The following is a 25,392-nucleotide window of genomic DNA, read 5'->3' on the forward strand; positions in this document are numbered from 1 at the left end:
CCATTTATAATTGCCATCTAGTACAAATCTGATTACTGTGTACCAATTAGAAATATATATATCATGTATTTTATATACACAAATATAATTATATTTATATAAATATATATTATCTAATATATATATTATGAATTAAAGACTTCTATCAGAAAGGAAATTTGCAAAATTTTTTAGTCTGTATCTTGTATTTTCATTCTCCTAACAGTGTCTTTCAAAGTACAGAAATTCTTAATTTTCATGAAGTCAAATGCTTCAATTTTTCATTTATGGATCATGCTTTTGGTTTTATATCTAAGAAAAGACACAAAGATTTGCTCCTAAATTTGCTTCCATAAGTTTTATAATTTCAGGTTTCGTATTATATGGTATGAGGTAGGATAAAAGTTCATTCTGTATTTGGCTATCCAATTGTTTCAGCAGTGTTCATTGATGAGAATTTTCTTTCCTATTGAATTGCCTTTACACTGTTGTTACAAATTAATCATAGATATGTGGGTATATTTCTGAAGTCTCTGTTTTATTGCATTGATGTATTTATTTATCTTTATCCCAACATGCAATACTACATTGTCTTATCTACTTTAGCTTTATAGGAAGTCTTTAAGTTAGATAACATTTGTTCTCTAACTTTGATTTTTTTTTCAAAGTTGTTTGGGCTACTTTATATCCTCTGCATTTTTCTATGAATTTTAGAAGCAGTTAATTTCTACAACAAGCTTACTAGAATTTTACTAACATTGCAATAAATCTATAGGTCATTTTAAGGAGAAATTACATTTTAACAATACTGAGTCTTCCAATTCATGAATACAGTACATCTCTCTATTTCTTTTGGTTTTCTATCTCTTTCAGTATATTTTGTAAGTTTAAATGTAGTGATCTTTAACATACTTTGTCCTATTTCATTCCTAAGTATTTCTTATTTTTTAATCTATTTTAGTTTTTTTTTTTTTTTTTTTTTTTTTTTAATTTCAGCTTCCAGTTATTCAGGAACACAATTCACTGTTGTATACTGACCTCATATATTGTCATTTTGCCAAAGTTTCTTTTTTCTAGTAGCATTTGCATAGATTCTATTAGATTTTCTACTTTGATGATATCATCTGTGAATAGAGTTTTAATTATTCTTTTCCAATCTGCTTTTTATTTCTTTTTCTTGTTTTACTTTCCTAGCCAGAATTTCCAGTATAAAGTCAAATAGAAATGGTGAGAGCTGACATCTGTACTTTGTTCCTGATCCCAGGGGAGAGCATTCAGTCTTTCACTACTAAGTATGATATTAGCTGTAAGCTTTTTCATGTTCAGGACATTTTATCATGCTGAATACTTATTTTTGTTGTTATTCCTAATTTGCTGAGAGTTTCTAACAGAAATCAATGTTCAATTTTGTCAAATTCTTCTTTCTGTATATATAGAGATGATCATGGGTTTTGTTTGTTTGCTTGTTTCTTAATCTCAATGTGGTGAATATATTAGTCAGAGTTCAATCAGTGAAGCAGAATCACCATGTGGTCTCATAAGGGATTAATCATAAAAATTTGACCTTATGAAACTTGGGTATCTAATTAAGTAGTCTCTGTGAGTCTTTATGCCTAAGGCTGAAGCTTAAAGTCTGCAAGGCAAGTAGTTAAGAAGGAAATGTGGGACGAGTGTGGTGGCTCATGCCTGTAATCCTAGCACTTCAGGAGGCCAAAGTGGGCAGATCACGAGGTCAGGAGATTGAGACCAGCCTGGCCAATATGGTGAAACCCGATCTCACTAAAAATACAAAAATTAGCTGGATGCGGTGGTGCGCGCCTGTAGTCCCAGCTACTCGGGAGGCTGAGGCACAAGAATTGTTTGAACTTGGGAGGCAGAGGTTGCAGTCAGCTGAGATCACACCACTGCACTCCAACCTGGGTGACAGAGTGAGACTCTGTATCAAAAAAAAAAAAAAAAAAAAAGAAGAAGGAAGCGGGGATTTCAGAAGGGTTAGGTGCAACCCACAAGCCTGAGTTGGAAGCCGTGAAAAGAGACTAAAACTCATGTCACTTGTGGTTGCATCTAAGGTGAAAGCATAGGTTTCCTTCCTGAGGCTGGTATCCTTCATCATGGAACTAAATGCACACCTGCCCCAAGACTAAGAGATGCTGAAGGAGGGTCCAGGTGAAGTGGAGCAGTTGTAGGCCCAGCTGCTGCCCCAGACCAGGTTGGTGAACCAGCAGGTAAATAGCAATGTGAGCTGCAAAAACGCTGCTGCTTCAGTTACCTGTCCCCTAACGTTCACGAGTCCTCTTGGTGGCCCACTTTCACAAAAAAACACACAAGACAGGATTCTTAGAAACATTTCAGACTAGACAAGTTGACATGTGGCAAACACTCTGCAATGGTTTATACTGATTTATTTTTCAAGTATTATAGCAACTTTGTATTGCTAGGACAGACCCAATTTGATCATGATGTATTAACTAATACATTATTAGATTCAATTTGCTAAAAATATTTAAAATAAAAAAGTTTTCTGCAGTTTTTTTTCCTTATACTATATTTGTCTGCTTTTGATATTAATGTTGGCCTCAGAAAATGAGTTAATAAGTATTCCTTCCTCTTCAATTTCCAAAGAGGGTTTTTTTTTTTTTATTTTAAGAATTAGTATATAACCTTGTTCAAATGTGTTTCTTTTAAAAAAATGTTTTATTTAATATATGTTGTTTATTTATTAACATTGAAGTCATGGTCAACAGTTGTATAAATCATGCCTGAATGAAGCTTATCTCAAATACTTCTTGTCATCATAAGGCACAGCCTTCTTGTGCTTAGGGATACCAGACAGTGTTTCAGCACTATGCGTGGACGTGCATTTTAAACAGCAAAATCGCCAACATAAAGCATAAAATGCAAAAATGTGGCATTAAAGAGACCACAAAGATGACACTTGCTTACACTATGACAACTAAATATATATATATACACATATTCGCATTATATATATACATATATTCTTATCTATGTATTTCAATTCACTCTCTTTTCTGTTTTTAGAAAAAAAAATGGGGAGTAATAGGGATAGAAAGAAAAATTTTAGTTGACCTATGGAAATTGTTAGTTTATAGGAAGATTAAGAACATAGTTGGAGTACCTACTTCAAAATTCTCAAAGGCATATGGAAAACAGGTTTCCGTGGCTACAGAATGCCCAGTAAGTCAGAATTTTCTCATTTGGAACTGCTGCTGATTCTCTTGCACCCCAGAATTTAGCCAGTGCCATTGACTGCCTGGTTCCTAGTATGGCTTCTGCTACAGAAAATCTGTTCAATGAGTTTTGGCTCTTGCTATACAAGAACCCTAGGGAAACCTAGAAGTAGAGCAGGAAAATAGCTATAGTAGTATAGTAGTCAGGGACAGCTGTGACGCTTGCAGTAAAATGGTTAAAGGTTGGAGTTGGGTGTTAGACCTGGTACAAATCCATGTTTTGCTGCTATTTCATAGCTTGCGACCTTGGGCACGTTACTTAATTTAAGTTTCAAATTTCTCATCTGCAAAATATGAATAGCATCTACCTCATAAGATTTTTGTAAGGGTTATATAATACGTATGTGCAAATTGCTTAGTAAAAGTCTTTTGCACTTAATAAATGCTCAGTGGTTGTTTTTAACTTTTATTACTACTCTTACGGAAAAGGACAGTAAAAGCAAAATAGAGAAAATAGACAATAGTAGTCCTTTCAGTAATTAGGGTCAATGTGCTAATTTTTTAAAACTCTCAGTTTATTCAAAATAAAAAAAAACTACTTGTGAAATGATTTATGATTTATTATTTCCACTATGTAAGATGATGCTGCTATATAAAAGGCTTGCCAGTTGTTTTTTAAGTTTTTAAAACTCATCTCAAAGTCTAAATAAAGCATTCCTATATTAACTGTGTGCTGTCTCATAGAGGGAGCTCTCAGGTGGACTGCTGGCTGAATCTTGGACTTCCTGTCCTGGGGCTTTATTGGTTGGGTCAGTGCATATTTTCTAGAATGCAAGTTACATGCAATCTGCTTGAGTTTCCAGGATAAATCCATCCCTGAAGTCACTAAACACATACATATGCCTAAAGCTATCAATACATGTTATTGGAACCTGGAAAAAAAATAGTGAGTGGGATATTTTGAAATGAAATGAAAGTTTGAGATCACAGTGTGAGGTTGTTTTTTTTTTTTTTTTTTTTTTGGTGGAGGGAACTAAGCTTGACACCTAGCTGTAAACAAGGTCAGCTAGAGTTGAGGGTAGCTCCACATCAGTCATGTGCCAATGTGTCATGTAATGAATGACATTTCAGTCAACAGACCACATATATGACAGGAGTCCCATAATATTATAATGGAGCTGAAAAATTCCTATTGCCTAGTGACATCATAGCCCTCATAATATGGTGTCATAATGCAATGCATTACTCGTGTGTTTGTGTTGATGCTGCTGTGAACAAACCTACTACACTGTCAGTTGTATAAAAGTATAACACACGTGGTTATGTATGATATATAATACTTGATAATAAACAACTATGTTACTGGTTTATGTATTTACTATTGTGAGACAAAGTAGCAAGCATAAGGAGTCATGTTTGCTCATTCTGCTTGCCAGGAGAATTTCACAAAGGCCCTGACTGGGTGACTGAGCACAGCCCTCTGAAAAATGCCCTGAAGATGATAAGCAGGATAGAGCACAGATTCCCATGTCTCTTGCCTGAATCACTGTGTTTTTAGAAAAGATAAGTTCAATAATCCTAGCCCTTGCCTCTTCCTATACATAAGATAATGTCTGACAGGATTAATGATCGTGCCTCTATAATCTGTAACCAGATGTACCCTAGCACCCACATTTTGATGAGATTTTGCCCTAATGTAACTTCTGAGCACATTTAATGTAACTTCTGAGCACATGCAGAGCTGCTTTTGCCTGTATATAAGCTGTGGGCTGCAACACTACCTTAGAGAAGTCTAACAGAAACTCCCTGAAAGACTCTCCAAGATCGCAATCCTCTGAAAGACTTCTGAATAAAACTAACTTTAATTCTTTATAAGCCCAATTTCTCTTTAGCTGACACTATACTATACTTGTAATCACTATTTTTGAGTGTACTTCTTCTACCTTTTTTTTTTTTAAGTTAACTGTAAGACAGCCTCAGGGCCTCAGACAAGTCCTTCAGGAGGAATTCCAGAAGAAGACATTGTTATCCTAGGTGATGACAGTTCCCTCGAGTTATTGCCCCTGAATAACTTCCAGTGGGACAAGATATGGAGGTGGAAGACAGTAAGACTGATGATCCCGACCCTTTGCAGGCCTAGCCAGTGTGTGTGTTTGTGTCTTCGTTTTTAACAAAAAATATTTAGAAAGTAAAAATAAAATGTTGAAAACAGAAAAAATGTTTATAGAATAAGTTTATAAAGAAAATATTTTTGTACATTGTGCAAAAAGCAATGAGCTTGGGTTTTAAGCTTATATATTATTACAAAATCATCAAAAAGATTTTTAAAAGTTTATAAAGTAAAAATGTTACAGTAAACAAAGGTTAATTTATTACTGAAGAAAGAGAAAATTTTTCTTTGAGATTTAGTGTAACCTAAGTATACAGTGTTTATAAAGACTACAGTAGTATACAGTAATATCCTAGGTTCACATTCACTCACTGCTCTCTCACTGACATTCAGAGCAACTTCCATTCCGGTAGGCTCCATTCATGGTAAGTGCCCTATAGAGTTGTACTATTTTTATCTTTTATACCATATTTTTACTGTACCTTTTCTGTATTCAGACACACAGATACTTACCATTATGTTACACTGGCTACAATATCCAACATAGTAACATATTATACATATTTGTAGTCTAGGAACAAGAGGGTATGCCATATAGCCTAGGTATGTAGTAAGCTATACCATCTAAGTTTGTATATGTTCACACAGTGACAAAATTGCCTAATGATGCATTTCTCTGTTGTTAAGCAATGTACAACTGTATCTGGAGAGGCTGAAGAGGGACTGAGAATGTTCCTCCATGGGATATATCTGCCCTCTCTGTACGCTTTGAAGAATAATTACCTTAGTTGAGGAAGACAATTTTAACTTGACCTACTGAAATTTTTAGATTATAGGAAGATTAAGAACATAGTTATAGGAGGCAAAAGCAAAATTAAAAGTGGGCAAAGGATATGAACAGACACATCTCAAAAGAAGGCATATATGCAGACAACAAGCCTGTGAACAAATTCTCATCATCACTAATCATTAGAGAAATTCAAGTCAAAACCACAATGAGATACGATCTCACACAAGTCATAATGTCTATTATTAAAAAGTAAAAAAACAGCAGATACTGTTGAGGCTGCAGAAAAAAGGCAACACTTATACACTTCTGGGAATGTAAATTGGTTCAGCCACTGTGGAAAGCAGTTTGTCAATTTCTCAGATAACTTAAAACAGAAGTACCATTCAACTACACTAAATACTAAAGGCCTATCACCACCAAAAGAACACTGCAAAGGTCAGAAGAGCTGGCTGTCTCCTTAAATTTGCAGGCATCATTGTAAGGTCACAGTCCCATTATTCAGTATTTACCCAAATAAATACAAATTTTTCTACCATAAAGACACATTGACACACGGATGTTCATTGCACCACTATTCACAATAGCAAAGACATGGAATCAACCTAAATGCCCATCAGTGGTAGACCAGATAAAGAAAATGTGGTATATATACAAAGGTAATAAAAAAGAAAGTGATCATGTTCTTTGCAGCAACACACATGGCGCTGAAGGCTAAAATATTCCTAAGCAAACTAACTCAGTAATAGAAAACCAAACACTGTATGTTCTCACTCGAAGTGGGAGCTAAACATTGAGTACACGTGGACACAAAGAAGGGAATAACAGACACCAAGGCCTACTTGAGGGCGGAAGGTGGGAGGAGGGTAAGGATCAAAAAACTACCTGTTGGGTACTATGCTTATTACTTGGGTGACAAAATAGTATGTACACCAAACCCCCACAACACACAATTTATCTGTAGAACAAACCTATACATGTACTCCTGAAACTAATATAAAAGTTTAAAAAATATATATTATTGTAGGGACTACCACAATGTCTGTTTCATCATAAAATTAATATGTTGAAACCCCAATCCCCAATATGATGATATTTGGAGGTGGCACCTTTGGGAAGTAATCAGGTCATGAGAGTGGAGCCCTCAAGCCAAGATCGGTGTCCTTACAAGAAGAGACACAAGAGACATGACCTCCCTACCATGTGAGGACAAAGCAAGAAGGTGTTCCTCTGCAAACCAGAGTTTCATCACCAGAAACCAAATCTGCCAGCACCTTGATCTTGAACTTCACAGCCTTCAAAATGGTGAGAAATAATTGTTCGCGGTTTAAACCATCCAGTAAATAGTATTTTTGGTATAGCACCCTAGATTAAGTCACTTTTCAAATATTTATGTGCTACTCTTAGGTGACGGACACTGTTCTAGGCACTTGAATACATTAGTGAAGAAACAGACAAAAATCTCTGTTTTCAAGGAACTTATATTCCTATATTCAAGGTTGGGAAAGCAGATAATAACATAAACAATAAGTAGACTATCTAATAAAAACAGTAAAATATAGTAGCTACTGACCACATGTGAATATTTAAATTAATTAGAAGTAAAAATTCAGTTCCTGGGTCACATTGGCCATATTTTCATCATTCAATAGCCATGTATGGCTATAGGGGCTATCACATTGGACAGAATAGAACTAATACGTTAAAGGTGGTAAGAGGAATAAAATATCCTATGTTAAATATAGTCACTATCTGTTGCTGTATAATAAATTTATTGCAAAACTTGCATCTTAAAATAACATACATCTATTATCTCACACAGTTTCAGAATGTCAGAAATCTGGGAGTAGCTTTCCTGGGTGGTTCTGGCTCAGGGTCCCTCATGAGGTTATAGCCAAATTACAAGTCAGGTCTGTAGTCATCTAAAGCTCATTCACATGACTGTTGACTGGAGGTTTTATTATCTTATAACACGAGCCTTTCCATAGGGATGGTCAGGGCATATCAGGGGGCATCACCCAGAGCAAATGACATGAGAGGAAGGGAAAGCCACACTCCTTTTGTAACCTAGTCTCAAAGTGACATTCCATCATTTCTGCCACATTCTATTCACTCAAGAGAATCACTAAGTCCAGTCACACTCATGGAAGGCCAATGAAGCTCCTGCTCTTGAGGAGAAGAGTATAAAGAATACAGAGAGATAATCTTTGAGACAATTTCAACCAGAGTAAGGAGAACTGAGAGTACCAGGTCCAGGGGCTTAGAGGGAAGGAGGAAGCAGGATGAAGTACTTTTATGAATAAGGATAGGATATCTCACTGAGAGATGAGAGTTGAACAAAGACTTGAAGTGACAGACCAGAGATAACCTACTGAGTACTTTCCACTACTACCCATCATTCCCTGAGAAACCCACAAGGATATGGGAACTTCCATTTTAAACGTTAAAAATAAATGTCAAACGTTTAAACTTATGACTAAGACTGAGACATAATGTTCCTTTTGTGAAGATTTCCTCTAAGTAGAACTTTTTAATGGTTCCTTATGATTGTTTGCATGTGAGACAAGTGCCTACCCAATGTTTTTGGAGAATCCCTAAACACAGTTTAGGAAAAAAAAAAAAAAAAGAAAGAAAGAAAAGTAAAACCTAAATCAAATAGCTTCAGCCTGAGGTAGGAGATGTTTCATTTAGTCTTTTGAATTAAGCGTACCTACAGATTTATATCCCAGCAGACTTAGAGACGTCTGTATATATTTTTTCTAAGTGTGGGTTTAGATTGCCCTATATCAGAAAGTTATCTCAGGAAATAATGTTTTATTAATGAAGCATTTGCTCAAAGGAGATATAGAGGAGCAAAGAAGTATAGCAAGAAAGGTATGCCACTCTCATTTTCCCTTCACCTTATTCTGGAAGAAAGTTTGTGAAAAAGGAAAGGGCTTGATGCAGCATAATCTGAATTGAAAATCAAATGATCCAGACTCAGGAAATGTCTTCTTATAAACACGTATTCTAAGATAAGATGCCCGAGCATACCCTTTCATACCTCATCACATGAGCTTCTCCATAGGGCTGCTCATGACCTGCTAAGTGGCATTGATAGGCATCATTGTAAGGACACAAGAATTATGAAAAACCAGGAAAATGAGAGGAAGAAAGAAATAAGTGACCTAAAAACAACCAGAAAGCAAATTACCAAATGGCAGTAGCAAGTCTTTATCTATCAAAAATTACCTTGAATATAAATGGATTAAAGTCTTCAATCAAACGACAGACTAGCTAAGTGGATTTAAAAGAAAAGATCCAACCATAAGACGCCTACAAAAGATGTATTTTACTGGTAAAGTCACAGAGTGAAAGTGAAAGGATGGAAAAAATATTTCACACAAATGGAAACTGAGAAAGAACAGAAGTAACTATATTTATATCAGACAAAATAGACTTTAAGCCAAAAGCTAGAAACAGAGAAAAAGGTCATTACATAATGATAAAAGAAGAAGATGTAACAGTTGTAAATATATAATTATCTAACATTGGAGAACCCAAATACATAAAGCAATTCTGAAATAATCTGAAAAGAGAGATAGACCCCCATAGTATAATAGTAAGGTAACTCCACACCCCAACCATCAATAATAGATCATTTAGGTTAGAAAAAAAAAGTCAACAAAGAAACATTGGGTTTCAATATACTTTAGATCGAATGGCCCTAACAGACACTTACAGAACGTTTCATCCAACAGCAGCAGAAAACATATTCTTCTCAAGTATACACAAAACATTCCCCAGGATAGATCATATGTTAACTTACAACAGAGATCTTAACCAATTTAAGATAATGAAATTATATCAAGTCTCTTTTCAGATCACAATGGCATAAAACTAGAAATCAGTAGCAAGAGAAATTCTGGAAAACTCACAAAGATGTGGAAATTAAATGACATCCTCCTAAACAAAAAATGTGTCACAGAGGAAATAAAAAAGAAAGTCAAGAAACACCATAAAACAAACAAAAATAGAAACACAGCATACTAAAATTTATGGGATGTAACAAAAGCAGTCCTAAGAGGTGAATTATAGCAATAAATGCCTATATCAAAAAAGAAGGAAGATCACAAATAATCTAATGGTACGCCTTAAGGAACCAGAAGGAAAAAAGAAGCAACTAAGCCTAAAGTTAGCAAAGGAAGAAATAACAAATATCAGAGCAGAAATACACGAAATAGATACTAGAAAAATCATAGAAAAAATTTATAAAGCTAATGGTTGGGTTTTTAGAAAGATACAATTGACAAACCCTTTGCTAACCAACAACAAAAAATAAAGACTACTCAAATTAGATCAGAAATGGAAGAGAAGACATCATAATGGAAACTACCAAAATACAAAGGATTATAAGAAACTACTATGAACAATTATATGCTAATAAATTGAATAACTCATAAGAAATGGATATATTATTAGAAACACAATTTACCAAGACTGAAGCATGAAGACATAGAAAATTTGAACAGGCCAATAACAAATAAGGAGATTGAGTGAGTAATAAAAAAAAGTCTCTCATCAAAGAAAAACCCAGGACCGGATGGCTTCACTGTTGAATTCTACCAAACATATAAAGAAGAATACCAATTCTTCTCCAATCCTCCACAAGTATTAAAGTAAAGGAAGTACTTCCAAACTCATTTTATGAGGCTAGCATTACCCTAATACCAAAGCCATACTACAAGAAAAATATATTAGAGGACAATATTTCTGGTGAACATACATGCAAAAATTTTCAACAAAATATTGGCAAACTCAATTCAAGAACACAATAAAAGCATCATTCGCCAAGACCAAATGGAATTTATCCCTGGGATGCAAGGATGGTTCAACACATGCAAATCAATCAATGTGAGACCCCACATTAACAAATGAAGGATAAAAATACAATGATTATCTCAATAGATGCAGAAAAAACATTTGACAACCATCAACACCTTTTTATGGTAAAAATTATCAACAGATTAAGTATAGAATGAATGTATCTCAACACAATAAAGGCCATATATGATAAACCTACAGATAACATTCTCAATGGTACAAATTGGATAGCTTTTCTTCTAAGATCAGGGACAAGAGAAGAGTGTCCACTCTCACCACTTCCTTTTAACATAGTGCTGTAAGTCCTATTCAGAGCAATTAGGCAAAGGAAAAATAAAAATAAAATGTATCCTAATAGGAAATAAAGAGGTGAAATTATCCCTATTTGCTGACATCATGATCTCATATATGAAAAAACGGTCAGAACTGATAAATGAATTCAGTAAAATTACAGGATATGAAATAAACACTAAAAAAGCAGTAGCATTTCCATATACTAATAATGGACTATCTGAAAAAAGATATTAAGAAAACAACATTTACAATAGCAACAAAAAAATTAAACAGTTAGGTGAAAATTTAACCAAGGAGGTAGAATACCTGTATACCAAAACTACAAAACACTGATAGAATAAATTGAAGAAAGCACAGGAAAAGGAAAGATATTCCATGCTCATGGATTAGAAGAATTAATATTGCAAAAATGTCCATACTATGTAAAACAATCTATAGATTCAATGAAACCTCTATCAAAATTTCAATTTCATTTTTCACAGAAACAGAAAAAATATTCTTAAATGTATATGTAACCACAAAAAAATAGCCAAAACAGTCTTGAGCAAAAAGTACAAATTTGTAGGCATCACATATTCTGATTACAATGAAATTATTATAATAAAGACGGCATGGCACTGGCATAAAAACAAACACACTGACTAGGGACACAGGATAGAAAACCCAGAAGTAAACCCCTGCATTTATGGTCAGCTGATTTTTATTGTGTATTTATTTATTTGCTTACTTATTACGGGCAGGGTCTCACTATGTTGCCCAGGCTGGCCTCAAACTCCTGGGCTCAAGCAATTGTCAGCCCCTCAAGTAGCTGGGATTACAGGCATGTGCCACCATGCCTGGTGCTGGTCAACTGATTTTTGACAAGGGTGCCAGGAACACACAATGAGGAAAGCACAATCTCTTTAATAGATGGTGTTGGGAAAACTGGCTATTTATTCAGAAGAATGAAACTAGATATTTATATTACACCATATTCAAAAATCAACTAAAACTGATAAAAGACTTAGCTATAAGATCTGAAAGTATAGAACAACTAGAAGAAAAAATGGGAGGAAAGTTTCAGGACATTGGTTTGGCTAATGACTTTTTGGATATGACCCCAAAAGCACAAGCAACAAAAGCAAATATAGACAAATTGGACGGCATTAAACAAAGAAGCTTCTGTACATCAAAGGAAACAACAAAGTAAAGAGACAACTCGCAGAATGGGAGAACATATCTGCAAACTATATATCTAACAAGGAGTTAATATCCAAAATATATAGGGAACTCAAACGATTTAAGATCAAGACAACAAATAACCTGATTGAAAAATGGGTAAGGACCTGAACAGATATTTTTCAAAACAAGACATACAAAGAACCAATAGGTACATGAAAAAAATGCTCAGCATTACTAATCATTAGAGAAATGCAAATTAAACTCCAATGAGATATCACCTCGCACCTGTTAGAATAGCCTTCATCAAAAAGATGAAAGATCACAAGTACAGGAGAGGATATGAGAAAAAGGAAAAAGGAACTCAAACATTGTCGGTGGGAATGTAAATAAGTACAGCAATTATGGAAAATGGCAGTGGTTCCTCGAAAAACTAAAAATAAGAAAGTTAATATGTTTGCTTTTATGCTAGCACTATGCTGTCTTGATTACAATACAACTCAGCAGTGCAACTTCTGGGTTTATATCCAAAGGGTCATTTTAAAAAATGGAAAAAATGGTATACGGCATAAAATAAACAACAAATACGAAAGGTAGAAGATGTGGTGCCACAAGTATTACCAAATCTTGATAGGGTGAGACAGATATGGATAGGGATCTGCAAGCCTGTGCCTTCAATAATGACAAAAAACTGAATGCATCAGATCTGTCTGTATCCCACACATACCTGCTCTAGAGGCACTCTGCAACATGGGCCCAAGTTCCACTGCTAGCACTGTGATTCTTTGCCTCAGGGGCTTCTCTTATCACTGGAGTTTGCTCTGCCTAGGAACAGGGCAGTCCAGAAGTGCCAGGGAATTATCACCTCCCCTCACACTCAGAGAATAGCCATCAAGCAAATGACTAGTGAAAGCTGATAAATAGGCCAGCTCTCTTACTCCTTGAGGGAAAACTATGAGACATATGTTCTGCATGGTTATCAAGAGTTCACCAGCAGGATAAAGATCTAGTGGCTCACAGTATACAAGAAGTTTTATCAGCTTCCTTCCCTTCCTGTCTCACTTCTTCACTGTATTACCTGTGTATTCCAGGATCACACTCCAAATAAACTGCTTATATTTGGATTCTTATCTCAGGTTATACTTCTGGGGAAGTCAAACAAAGATGACAAGGAATGTTATAATGTGCATAGGTCAGGATAAATTTCATGTCTTATTTTTAAAATGTAGGCCGGGCGCCGTGGCTCACGCCTGTAATCCCAGCACTTTGGGAGGCCGAGGCGGGCGGGTCACAAGGTCAGAAGGTTGAGACCATCCTGGCTAAAAAGGTGAAACTCTGTCTCTACTAAAAATAAAAAAATAAAAAAATAAAAAAATAAAAAAATAAAAAAGTTAGGGCACGGTGGCGGGCACCTGTAATCACAGCTACTCTACTCGGGAGGCTGAGGCAGGAGAATGGTGTGAACCAGGGAGGCGGAGCTTGCAGCGAGCCCAGATCGTGTCACTGCACTCCAGCCTGGGCGACAGAGCAAGACTCCGTCTCAAAAAAAAAAGAAAAAAAGTAATGGTAGGAGAATAAGGTGAGAAAAATCTTAATAATAGTTTTTGACACAAAACATGGAGGTTGTATCAATTTCCTATAATTCCTGTAACAAACGACCACAAATCAAGTTGCTTAAAACAACACAAATTTACGGACAGTTTCTTTTGAAGGTTCTAGGAAGATAATTTGCTTTCTTGCCTTTCCCAGCTTCTAGAAGGGCCCATATTCCTTGGTTAATGGCCCCACATTACTCCAACCTCCACCTCCATCATCGCATTTCCTTACCTGACCCTGGTCTACCTTCCTCTTATAAGGACCCTTGTGATTACATCAGGCTCAACCATGTAATCCAGGATAATCTCCCCATTTTTACATCCTTAACTAATCTCATCTGCAAGTCCCTTTTGTATGTAAAGTAACATTCACAGGTTCTGGGAATTAGGATGCGGCATCTTTGGGAGGGTCATTATCCAGACTACCACAGAGGACTTACAAATGGAAGATATGGCATACAACAAATACAAAATAAAGAATAACAAGTGTTATTAGCGCTTGTTACTCTTGAACTCTTGTTATTCTTTGGAGTTGGTTAACTCCAAATTTAACAAAAGCAAAAAATACAATACAGCTATTTGAAAATATCATACTCAGGCCGGGCACGGTGGCTCATGCCTGTAATCCCCGCACTTTGGGAGGCCAAGACGGGCGGATCACGAGGTCAGGAGATCGAGATCATCCTGGCTGACACGGTGAAACCCCGTCTCTACTAAAAATACAAAAAATGAGCCGGGCGTGGTGGCGGCGCCTGTAGTCCCAGCTACTGGGGAGGCTGAGGCAGGAGAATGGCGTGAACCCGGGAGGCGGAGCTTGCAGTGAGCCGAGATCCGGCCACTGCACTCCAGCCTGGGCGACAGAGCGAGACTCCGTCTCAAAAAAAAAAAAGAAAAAGAAAAAGAAAATATCATAGTCATAGAAACTAATAATTTTTAAGGCCACAATTCTCTCATATAACCACATTCTCTTTCTTAGTGCAGTTCTAATATCAACTCAAGCAAATGCTTTTCTATTTAATGTTTTCTTTTTGTTTATTACACTCCTTTCTTAGGAGTTTGACATTAATTGCCAGATGTACCTAGTCACCACACTGATACACTCAGGAATGCATGTAGCTTTCTACTGACTCTGCCTACCATCCTTGATATTTATTTCAGGTTGTCAATCTTTGTGACCCTGCTTGTTGCTATTGAGGACACAACATGAGAAATTAAAGAATTGTTCCAATTTGCTTGAAAGTGTTGACTTTGCTATTTAGTCACCAAATCCAATGAGTTTGGTCAGTTTTTCTCTCCCACGAGGCTCCTAATATTCTACAAAAAAAAAAAAAAAAAGTCTATAATCCATATTCCTTACCTGCACCAACACACCTTAGCATTCCTGAGTATGCAGTAGATAACTTATACAGCTTAGCCTTTCATTCACTGGGATCAACAGAGAGAGGAAAGTTTTGAGCCTGGGTTTTGCAAGCAGATAGAATTTTGGTGAGTTTAGTTAAGGGGAATGAAACCTAAGACCAAAGGCAAAGTCACAAAAGTTTGGATCATATTTATAAAATAGCAAGAAATTCACTTGGATTAGAACCTTATTCACACTTTCAGAGTTTCTGAGATGAAATTAGACAGTATCACAGAGAAATCTTAGCTAATAGGCTATGATTTTGTCATTGTGGCTTTTGTATATCTATGGGCTTAACTTGTCTGAAATATAAGGCTGCTGAAACTATTCTTTATGCAGATAGAAGCATAATATCATTATTGTTGGAAAACTTACCTGCTGTGCTTATAAATGCTCTTGTTGACTGCCACTGGGAGGTTCATTATGATAAATTGATTAAGTTTGCGAACTCTTTTGGTGCATAAATGAGAATCACTGCTGAATAAAGATATTTTCTACTTTCTTTCATAAAGAAGCTTTTTAATTTTTTAATTTTTTTTTTTTTTGCTTGCACAATGGTAACCCAGTCATTAAAGAGAAGCCTATGACTTCCACAAAGAAAGCCTATTCTTCTTTCTCTTCTCTCAGGTTTGAAAATACCTCCTTCTCTTAGGTAACTTCTCTAAATTAAAAAACAAATTAAAAGATGTCTATAATTATATCAACTACATCATATTTCTCAATTAAACCATTTACAAAATGTTTTTAAAGGAAGTCTGGTTTTCAAAAACATGATAGTTGAGATCCTTGTCACAGATTTAAATGTATGTCTACAATAAGCGGTAAACTCTAGGGCAATGGGCCTCACCCAGCTAGCCGATATGCTTGGTTTTGTCAATAGAACGTTTAATATGTCTAAATTTCACAAAGGTTTAGGTAATGTCTTCTTAGATAATGGGAGGAACTCAAATTCCTGCATGGCATTAACTGGATGAAGTGAACCCACATGCTCCGTCCTCTCTCCAGCCCTCTTCACACCTTTAAGTTTTGTTCTTGGCTGCTGGAGACATTTGACTTTGTTATCTGATTTCTATACCTGATACTTATGTTGGAATGTTATTGTTTAACATTTTTGTAACTTAAAGCAGTCAAAGTAAGTGCCACATCTCATGTTTTGCAGAAAAGACATTTCAAGCCATAGATAAATCCTTCTGTAGACTTCTCAAAAATCTATAAGGGTCTCTTCCATCCTACTCCCCACACTGCTCTTTATTTGAACCTTCCTCTCAGACTTCTCACAGAGTGGTAAGGAAATATTAGATACAAGATTTCCAAGACTACATATTTGTTTGCTGATTGCATAAAGATGATGAGAGAACGTATGTTTCACTCAATTTCATAATGCTACTGGAGAAAAAAGTTGTCCAATGAAAATCAGTAGATTTTTTTTGCTTTTAATCAAAAAAGAAAAAAATAATAATTTGACTCTTGGAATTATAATTTACTTAAGGGTTACTGAACCCTCTTTATATTCAACTTTCATCAGTAAAATGGAGCTAAGTCCATTTTACTTAGATTTAATATCTGAGTCCTAATGTTGTTGTGAGGCTTCTAGAAAGTCTATTGCAAAAGGTGAGCACAGAAAAGGTGAATAATTGGCACCATGTTATTATAATTGGAGCTAGATATCTGCCTCTAACCTCTAACTTTTATAAACAGAAACAGTTTCCAAGGGCTGAACATAGACACATTGCAATGTTAAAAAAATGATTTTTAATTACTAACCCCAACCTTACATGAACTCAACCATCTGCTTTCTTTACACCTATACCCATAAACTCCAGCACAGCTAGAAAAAAAAAATCATGTAACTGGCCAGATTTCACTACAAATTTTGATTGCTGAATTTAAATAGGAGCTGAACGCTATCTAGCAATCCCACCATCGTTTTCCATCTGTCTTGTTCTTCCATTTTCTGCAGAGATTATTTCATAATTTCTCAGTTTTCAAAATCACCACCCCTGTGTCCTGCTTGCTTACAGCTGATGTTCATGCCTCATGCTTGATTGACAAAAGACAATTAGTGTGCCAGAAACTGCTCATATTCCCATCCATATGTCTATGGACACACATTTTTTCTACCCTCCCTCTTGTTCCAGTCCCCATCACAGGCTGATTTTGTCTTACCATTACCTTGTTCTGCACTCTAAAGAACTCTGATTCTTGAATATTCTCTCTATAATCACATAACCACACTCCCTCTCATCTAGATGTTACTTTTTTACATACAAGTACACATCGTTCATTTTAAACAACTTCTCTTGTGACGTTATATTCCCTTTCAGCTACTGATCCATCCTCTTGTCTCACCCCATTCCAAATTACACTTCTGTGAAGAATTATTTCCACATGCTGTGATGTGGTTTGGCTGTGTCTCCAACCAAATATCATCTTGAATTGTAGTTCACATAATCCTCACATGTTGTGGGAGGGACCTGGTGGGAGGTAATTGAATCATGGTGGCAGTTACCTCCGTGCTATTCTGGTGATAGTGAGTTCTCATGAGACCTGAGGGTTTCATAAGGGGCTTTTCCCCACCTTCTCTCATTCTTCTCCTTCCTGCCATCCTGTCAAGAAGGATGTGTTTGCTTCCCCCTGCCATGATTATAAGTTGCCTAAAGCCTCACTAGACATGCTGATCTGTGAGTCGATTAAACATCTTTCCTTTATAAATTATCCAGTCTTGGCTATATCTTTATTAGCAGCATGAGAATGGACTAATACATGCCATGTTCACTCCTAATATCCCATTCATTCAACTCATTCCAGTTTGGTGCCCACTCCCTCCATTGGAATAGTTTTGTCAACCCAACCAAAGATTTCCATGTGGCCTAATTAAAAAGATAATTATATATCTGTTTCCAAATGTAATATGCATATGAATCACCTGGGAATATTTTTAAAATGGAGGTTCAGAGTCAGTGAGTAGACGTGAAGTGGCACCCAAGATTCTGCATTGCTAACAATGTCCCAGCTGTTCATCTGTGTTCCAATATTTGAGCAGCAAGTACAAGACCTCGTGTTTTTTGTTGTTGTTGTTGTTTGTCTTTTGGAGTTTTTTTTTTTTTTTTTTTTTTTCCTGGTTCCTTTTCCTCAAATATTTTTCTTCTTTGTATTTTGCATGTGAGAGCTTTCGTATCTTTCAGGTCTTATTTAAAAATTGGCCTCCTCAAAAAGCCCGTTTCAGACAATCCATCTAGAATGGATACTTGATATATTTTTCTGATAGCATTCTATTTTTTTCATTATACTCTTTTTGTTTGTTTTCTTGTTTTTCGTTGACTTCCCCACTAGACTATAAGCTCCAGGGAATGAGGACCACTCCTTAATTATTCACCACTCTAGCATAAAGTTGGGCATGTGATAGGAGCTTAGTAAATACTGATATATGAATATCCGTATAGGCAATACTACAAGCTTATGCTCCTTGAGTTCAAATTGAAGGTTGGAAACCTTGAAAAGTATGTTTGCTGATCTTGGTGATTTTTTTCACCTGAACTCATTACTATGCTAGATTTCCCGCTCCGGTAAATTTCAAACATTTACCTCCCATAACTTTCCTGTTTCATTTCCAACTTGGTGATGCTTTAAAGTCAAAGGAAAGGTAACCCCCAACCCTTCCTGGAGGACTTCTCAACTAATACAGCCCAGTGGCTTCTTCTCACTCGAACTGTCGTACTGTTTCTACCACTCGTGGGAGTTCAGCATATAATACCTCAAATAGGCCAGTGTTTTCCTTGTATTAGGAAACGAAGAGGATTAGATTGGTGGAAAAGTAATTGTGAATTTTACCACTACTTTAAAAAACTATTAGGGTGGTGCAAAAGTAATTGCAATGCAATTTGGTTGGTGCAAAAGTAATTGCACCAACCTAATTGTCATTAAAAGTAGTGGCAAAAATCCCAATTACTTTTGCACCAACCTGGTCCTCTTCTTCCTTAAATGAATAGTAATTTCCTGAAGTTCAAGGACAATATCATAATAATGGTGATAATTTACTAAAAACCAACCACCTGCCAATGTTTTACGTAAAGAGCTTGAAATCCTCAGAATATTTTTTATTGTAACCTATTGTGCTGATTTTAAAAACAAAGAAAATGTGGTTCAAGATATTAATTATCCAAGGTCACCTGGCAAAAAGTGGGAGACTGTGAGCGCAAAACCAGTGCTCCTTCCACCACGATGCCTGTTCCAATTAACCCAGGCCACCTTTCTCCTACATAGAGATCTGCAGCATCTAGCATGACTTCCTCACACTATAAAGGTTCCGTGACTTAGCCAAAATCCTGCCTCATATCCCTTCTGGAGCATGAACCAGAAGGAAACTAAAATAACTAGAAACTCCCTGGTCCGGGCGCTGTGGCTCAAGCCCGTAATCCCAGCACTTTGGGAGACCGAGGCAGGCGGATCACGAGGTCAGGGGTTTGAGACCAGCCTGACCAACATGGTGAAACCCCGTCTCTACTAAAATACAAAAAAATTAGCCAGACGTGGTGGCGGGTGCCTGTAATCCCAGCTACTCGGGAGGCTAAGGCAGGAGAATCGCCTGAACCTGGGAGGCAGAGGTTGCAGTAAGCCAGGATGGTGCCACTGCACTCCAGCCTGGGGGACAGAGCAAGACTCCATCTCAAAAAAAGAAATAAAAGAAAAAAGAAAAAGAAAGAAGGAAAGAAACTCCCATGGCCCATTTCTTTCTCCCAGAGGTATCTATGCTAAACAGTCTGTGCCATCAAGAACCCACTGATACTCTTACATTGTCATTTATGTAATCCCACATCTTAGGCAGTGAGAGGAAACTTATGAAATCTTTTTTTGAAAAACAATATGGTAAAAGTTTTCTCATTTTTATGGCAATTTTTGGAGAATATTTATCTTGTTTGTTAAATCTTAGAGGAATTTAGAAATAAATACACAATAATCATTTTCTCGCTTAGAATTTCACAAATTTTGCCTCTGGGAATAAAAAGAAACACTCTTGAAATAAGGGTCTTAATGAGAAAAAATGTATTTCTTCTCAGAGCAGGGAATCAATGTAGTCCCCAAAGTGGAAAGGGAGGTGTAAACAGGGCTCCCTGTGCTTTCTAATCCCTTCTGAGTATTGTAAGGTTTTATTTAGTGGAGCAGCCAAACCCTCAAACTTTTCAGTAAACTTTGAAATTAAGCACACATTTGGGAAGTATATTCTACCTAGCCATAAAAAAGAAACCAGGGCTGTCTTAAAAGTTGGCATACTCTAGAAAACACATGGGAATTACCTGCTAAAATCATACAGAATTGAAAAACAAAAAATAAAAAATAAATAAATTCATGAAAACCTCAAAGTGATAAATCAGAACCCAGGCAAGTCCCTAAGCAGGAAGCTGTCTTAACAACTAGAACTAAAGAGACATCAATTCCTGGTAAACGGGTCTTCACTCCCAGAGCAGATACAGATAGCTCAGAGAGGGCCTTCAGAAGAAACCACCAAATAGATTCATGTTTCTTTCAGAGGCTGTCTTTGCTTTATAGGAGCAATTTGCCCTGACATAAATAACTCCAGGATTAATACTCAAGGGATTTTAGTGGGTATATCTGTTTTGTTTTGTGTTCTGTTTATTTTTCCCTGTTTTTGAATTCACCCTGCCAATTCCCTTTGTCTAAAAAGACTCATAAAATGAAGCTGTGTTCTTTAACATTGTTGACCAACACTATCGGGGCCCAGATAGCAAAGGTAGCTTGTCCCGCAGTTAGACACTCTTACGGGGTGAGAAGAGAGGACAATTGTCTAGAGACTCCTTCATTAAATAATAGAATATATAAAAAATATTTTTTTAAAAAAATTGAATATGCTCAATAACTTAGCAAATCCTTTGTGTTTGTGTTCCATGTGACAGTTCTAAAGTTTTCATGTAAACACTCTGAAGGTCTCAATGTTTGTTTCTAGTTTTAATTTTTATTCTCCCATGCCTCTGACCAGATTTGTTTCTTTTTCATATCCTTTCCCTTTTTCTGTTCAGTCTTTTTCCAGAACCAATGTCAAAAAGGCAGCAGCAGTGCATAGAAAAGTAACACAGTGATTAATCCAGAAATGAAACAGTTTTCCTTTAACAAATTTCTACTTATATTACTAAAAAGAGGAAATGTCAAAAACATATTTTGAATCAGTTGATGATTGTTTTAACTGGAAATTATTTTCTTATTCATTTGGGCCATTATTGTAGAGTCTTGAAAGATCCCAGGATAGGGCCAAGGAGGTAAAGAGAAAGGTGGAGGATGGGAGAGAGAAAAAGAAATGTGGACAACTGAGGGAGTAATTGTTTGATTATCGTACTATATCCGTGAGTGGCAGGAATCTTGAATATCTGTTCACCTTTTTTCCTTATCCTGACACCATCATGTAGGTGTATCCTCCTGCGCTCTCATCACTCCTGCCTGGCATCCCATCTAGAATGCCTCAGGCCAGCTTTTCCAATTCACATAGGTGTGATCTTCCTGATTAAGATGTGACTAACCCTAGTCTTTGTTTGTAGAAACAAAGTACTGATCTGTAATTTGCCAAGATGTTCGCCAGATACTTGAGAAATAAATGAAGAAATAATGTTTGCAACATGAAGATTAGTCGACTGACTAAATAATCAAGTGAGTTCTTGGTCAACACAACACTAGTTAACTTAGGAAAATAGCCAATGAGAGCATTGCATTTCTCACTGCATCTTTAAGTGTTAAACTTCACAAATGTTCTATATCTTTTTGGACTAAATGGACACATGAAACACCTCTAAATAAGAATTCTGGCTGTGAAGAAGCAGTAATGATCACTTACTTTAACTGACTAAATTCTGAGCTTAAAAATGTGTTCCATAGACAGCTATAGTTTGAAAAACAAATAGTTGATGCTGATTTAATATCAAGCTTTGGAGATTTGACTTGCTTCTGCTTTGATAAATATTGAGATACTCAAGACTTAAAGAATCAGTGTCTTCTACTTGTGCTCAAAGTAGTATTAAGTCAAGTCTTAAAATTAACCTATCTTTGAATAAGTCAAAAGGACTGTACTCTATCTTTTTTTCATAAATGCTATTTCCTGTGACAGCTCAAGTCCCCACTTTTTACTGTTATTAATTTTCCAATCATTTTGAATAATAACTTCCAATCATTTTGGAATTGTAAAGTATTTAATTGATATATTTTAATTTCTTTAACACGGTTCTTTGAATATTATGCCTATAAAAGTGTCAGAGGCGTTTGAACCAGAGTGACTCCATTTTGAATGAGGGCTTGAAAATGAGGGACTTGGGACTTGCTGGACTGCATACCCAGAAAGTCTGGCATTTCTCACCTCTAGGTGCTTTAAGTTAAGGAAACAAATTAATAATGTTTACTAAACAGACCCAGACTTGGGAATGTCCAGGTATCCTGATATCTGGAGAATAAAGGCATTCCTAATTTTGCTTGAAAGATAATAATATCAATTCTTGCAAAATACAGTAACTGAGAAAATTAATCCTTTATCATAAACCCTTGTAGCAGAGCACATCTCCCCAAGATCTCTTTTTATCATATATATGTGTGTGTTTGTATATATATGTGTGTGTGTTTGTATATATACATATACGTAGATATATGTGTGTGTGTGTATATATGTGTGTGTGTGTGTGTGTATACGCATTGTACCTAGGGTGGATATGTTCTCCTCTTAATTTCTAGAACGTCCTACTCTATAGAGTAGCTGTACTTTCACCACTTTACTTTCTTAATAACTTTACTTTTGCTTTGCACTGTGGACTTGCTCTGAATTCTTTCTTGAGCAAGATCCAATAACCCACTCTTGGGGTCTGGATTGGGACCCTTTTCTGCAACAAAAGCTTTGAGGGTTGACAGGAGATCAAGAGAGAAGTGTAACGTCTCAAAGTCATCTTAGTCATCATGTTCAGATCTTAATTAATGTGCAAAATATCTAAGAAACCAGAGAACATTAACTCATTAGGAAAATACTATAAAAAACAATTCCTCCTTCTGGAGAGAAATACATGAAGCTTAAGTAGTTTGATTTTATAATGCCTTAGAGAGTTAGGTAATTACTTACAAATGAGCATCAGAAATTCGAAATCAAGCTTTTGGAGTATAGGCTTAACTTATCTAACCGGGTCGCTTGATCATGACTTTTCATGTCTGAAGATCTTGGGTCTGGAATACTACACATGTCAGCAAAGCAAGAGAAAGTGCCCATGTACCTCTAGCAGGGGTTCAGCCCTTCGCAGAGTTCTGCATCTATAAGAAGGTCACATCACAGCTGGAGAGGCAGAATCAGCACAGTTTTTCACAGGAATGACTAATGTCTTTTAAGAAGGGGTCCTGCCTCACTGAAATTAGCAGGCAGTCATCGTTCATATTTGATACTTTCTTTTATTTTTAAGTATGATAAGACAAATAACCACCACAAGTCCAGCCATAAAGAAGCAGAGTGGTGGATAGTCGAGCTTTTGAATAATGAGTTGATTGCTTCCTACTTCCAGCCTGACCAAACCACAGAACAAAAAGCTAATAATAAATAATATAGTATAGCCAGCATCATTAATTACAATATAGATATCAACTGAAGTCACCTTATCTTTTGGAGTGCAAATAAAATTAGACTGAGTTCCTTACCTTGTATTTTGGGGAGAGTCTAATGGCTTCTCAAAGATTTTTGTGCCTTTGTCATGGAGGCATATATATGTATAGTTTTCTATTTAGTCAGGGTTCTCCAGAGAGACAGAACCAACAGGAGATAAGTAAATAGACAGACAGAGCGATAGATACATGAGAGGGAATTTATTAGAGGAATTGGCTTAACACAGTTATGGAGACTGAGAAGCCCCAGCATAGGCCACCTGCGTGCTAGAGGAGACCCTGGGATGCTGGTCGCATGGTTCAGTCCAAGTCTGAAAGCCTCAGAACAAGAGAAGTCAATGGTGTATTTCTCAGTTTGAGGCCAAACACCTGAGAACCTGGGGGACTGCTGGTGTGAAGTCCTAGAGTTCAAAGGTCAGAGAGCTTGGAGTTCAAATATCCAAGACCAGGAGCAAAAGAATGCCTCAGTGCCAGGAGAGAGAGAGAAAATTTTTGTTTTGTCTCTTATTTGTTCTCTTTTTTGTTCTATCTGGACCCTCAGTGGATTGGATGGTGCCTGCCCACACTGAGGGCAGCTCCTCCCCATTCAGCCTGCTAACTCATACACCAGTGTCCTCTGGAAACACTCACAGACACACCCAGAAGTAATACTTTACCAGTTCTTTAGGTATTCCTTAGTCCATCCAAGCTGACAACTAAAATTAACCATCATCTCATCTCTACCTACAAATTCCAATATCAATGAAAATCTTGAAAGAGTCTAGCACAGAAGCATGAGGAAGGAACATGGTTGGCCTATCCAAGGAACCAACAGGAGGCCACTGAGGCTGGAGAGAAGTGGCCAAGGAAGAGAAAGAATTCAGACAGATGGAGACATCAACATCATGCTGAGTTGGAATTTTGGATTGGAAAAACAGTGAATATTGTCTGTGGGACAGAGACTTCTGAGAACACCGGAGACTATAGGAATCTGACTTTTTCTGATAGCCACATTTTGATAACTAGAATGACTCCAGAGTGCCACACTGTTTTCTCTCTTCAGCATTCTGCATGCTCCTTTTGTCTCCTCAGTCCTCTGTGGTGAGGCCCATTCAGGCTTTGGAGTAGGCGCTTGCAGTGCAGAAGGCTGGCCAGTCTTCATTTGGTTCACCATTGTTAGCCTCAACTGATCTGTGTAATTTTGCATCGGTCTTAAATACCTTAAAATGCTTTGGGATATTTGGCTCAAGGGCAAAACAAAAAGGTATCTTTTAGCACTATTTCAACTAATAGGTCTCTGCATGTCTGTGTCTTTTGTAAACAGTGTTTTGTTTGTTTGTTTTGTTTTGTTTTCTTGCTAGAAATGGTTGTTTACATTTGCTGTAGAGATACTGGGTCTGTGTATC

The sequence above is a fragment of the Macaca thibetana genome, chromosome 5, assembly GCF_024542745.1.
Source record: "Macaca thibetana thibetana isolate TM-01 chromosome 5, ASM2454274v1, whole genome shotgun sequence".
NCBI lineage: Eukaryota > Metazoa > Chordata > Mammalia > Primates > Cercopithecidae > Macaca > Macaca thibetana.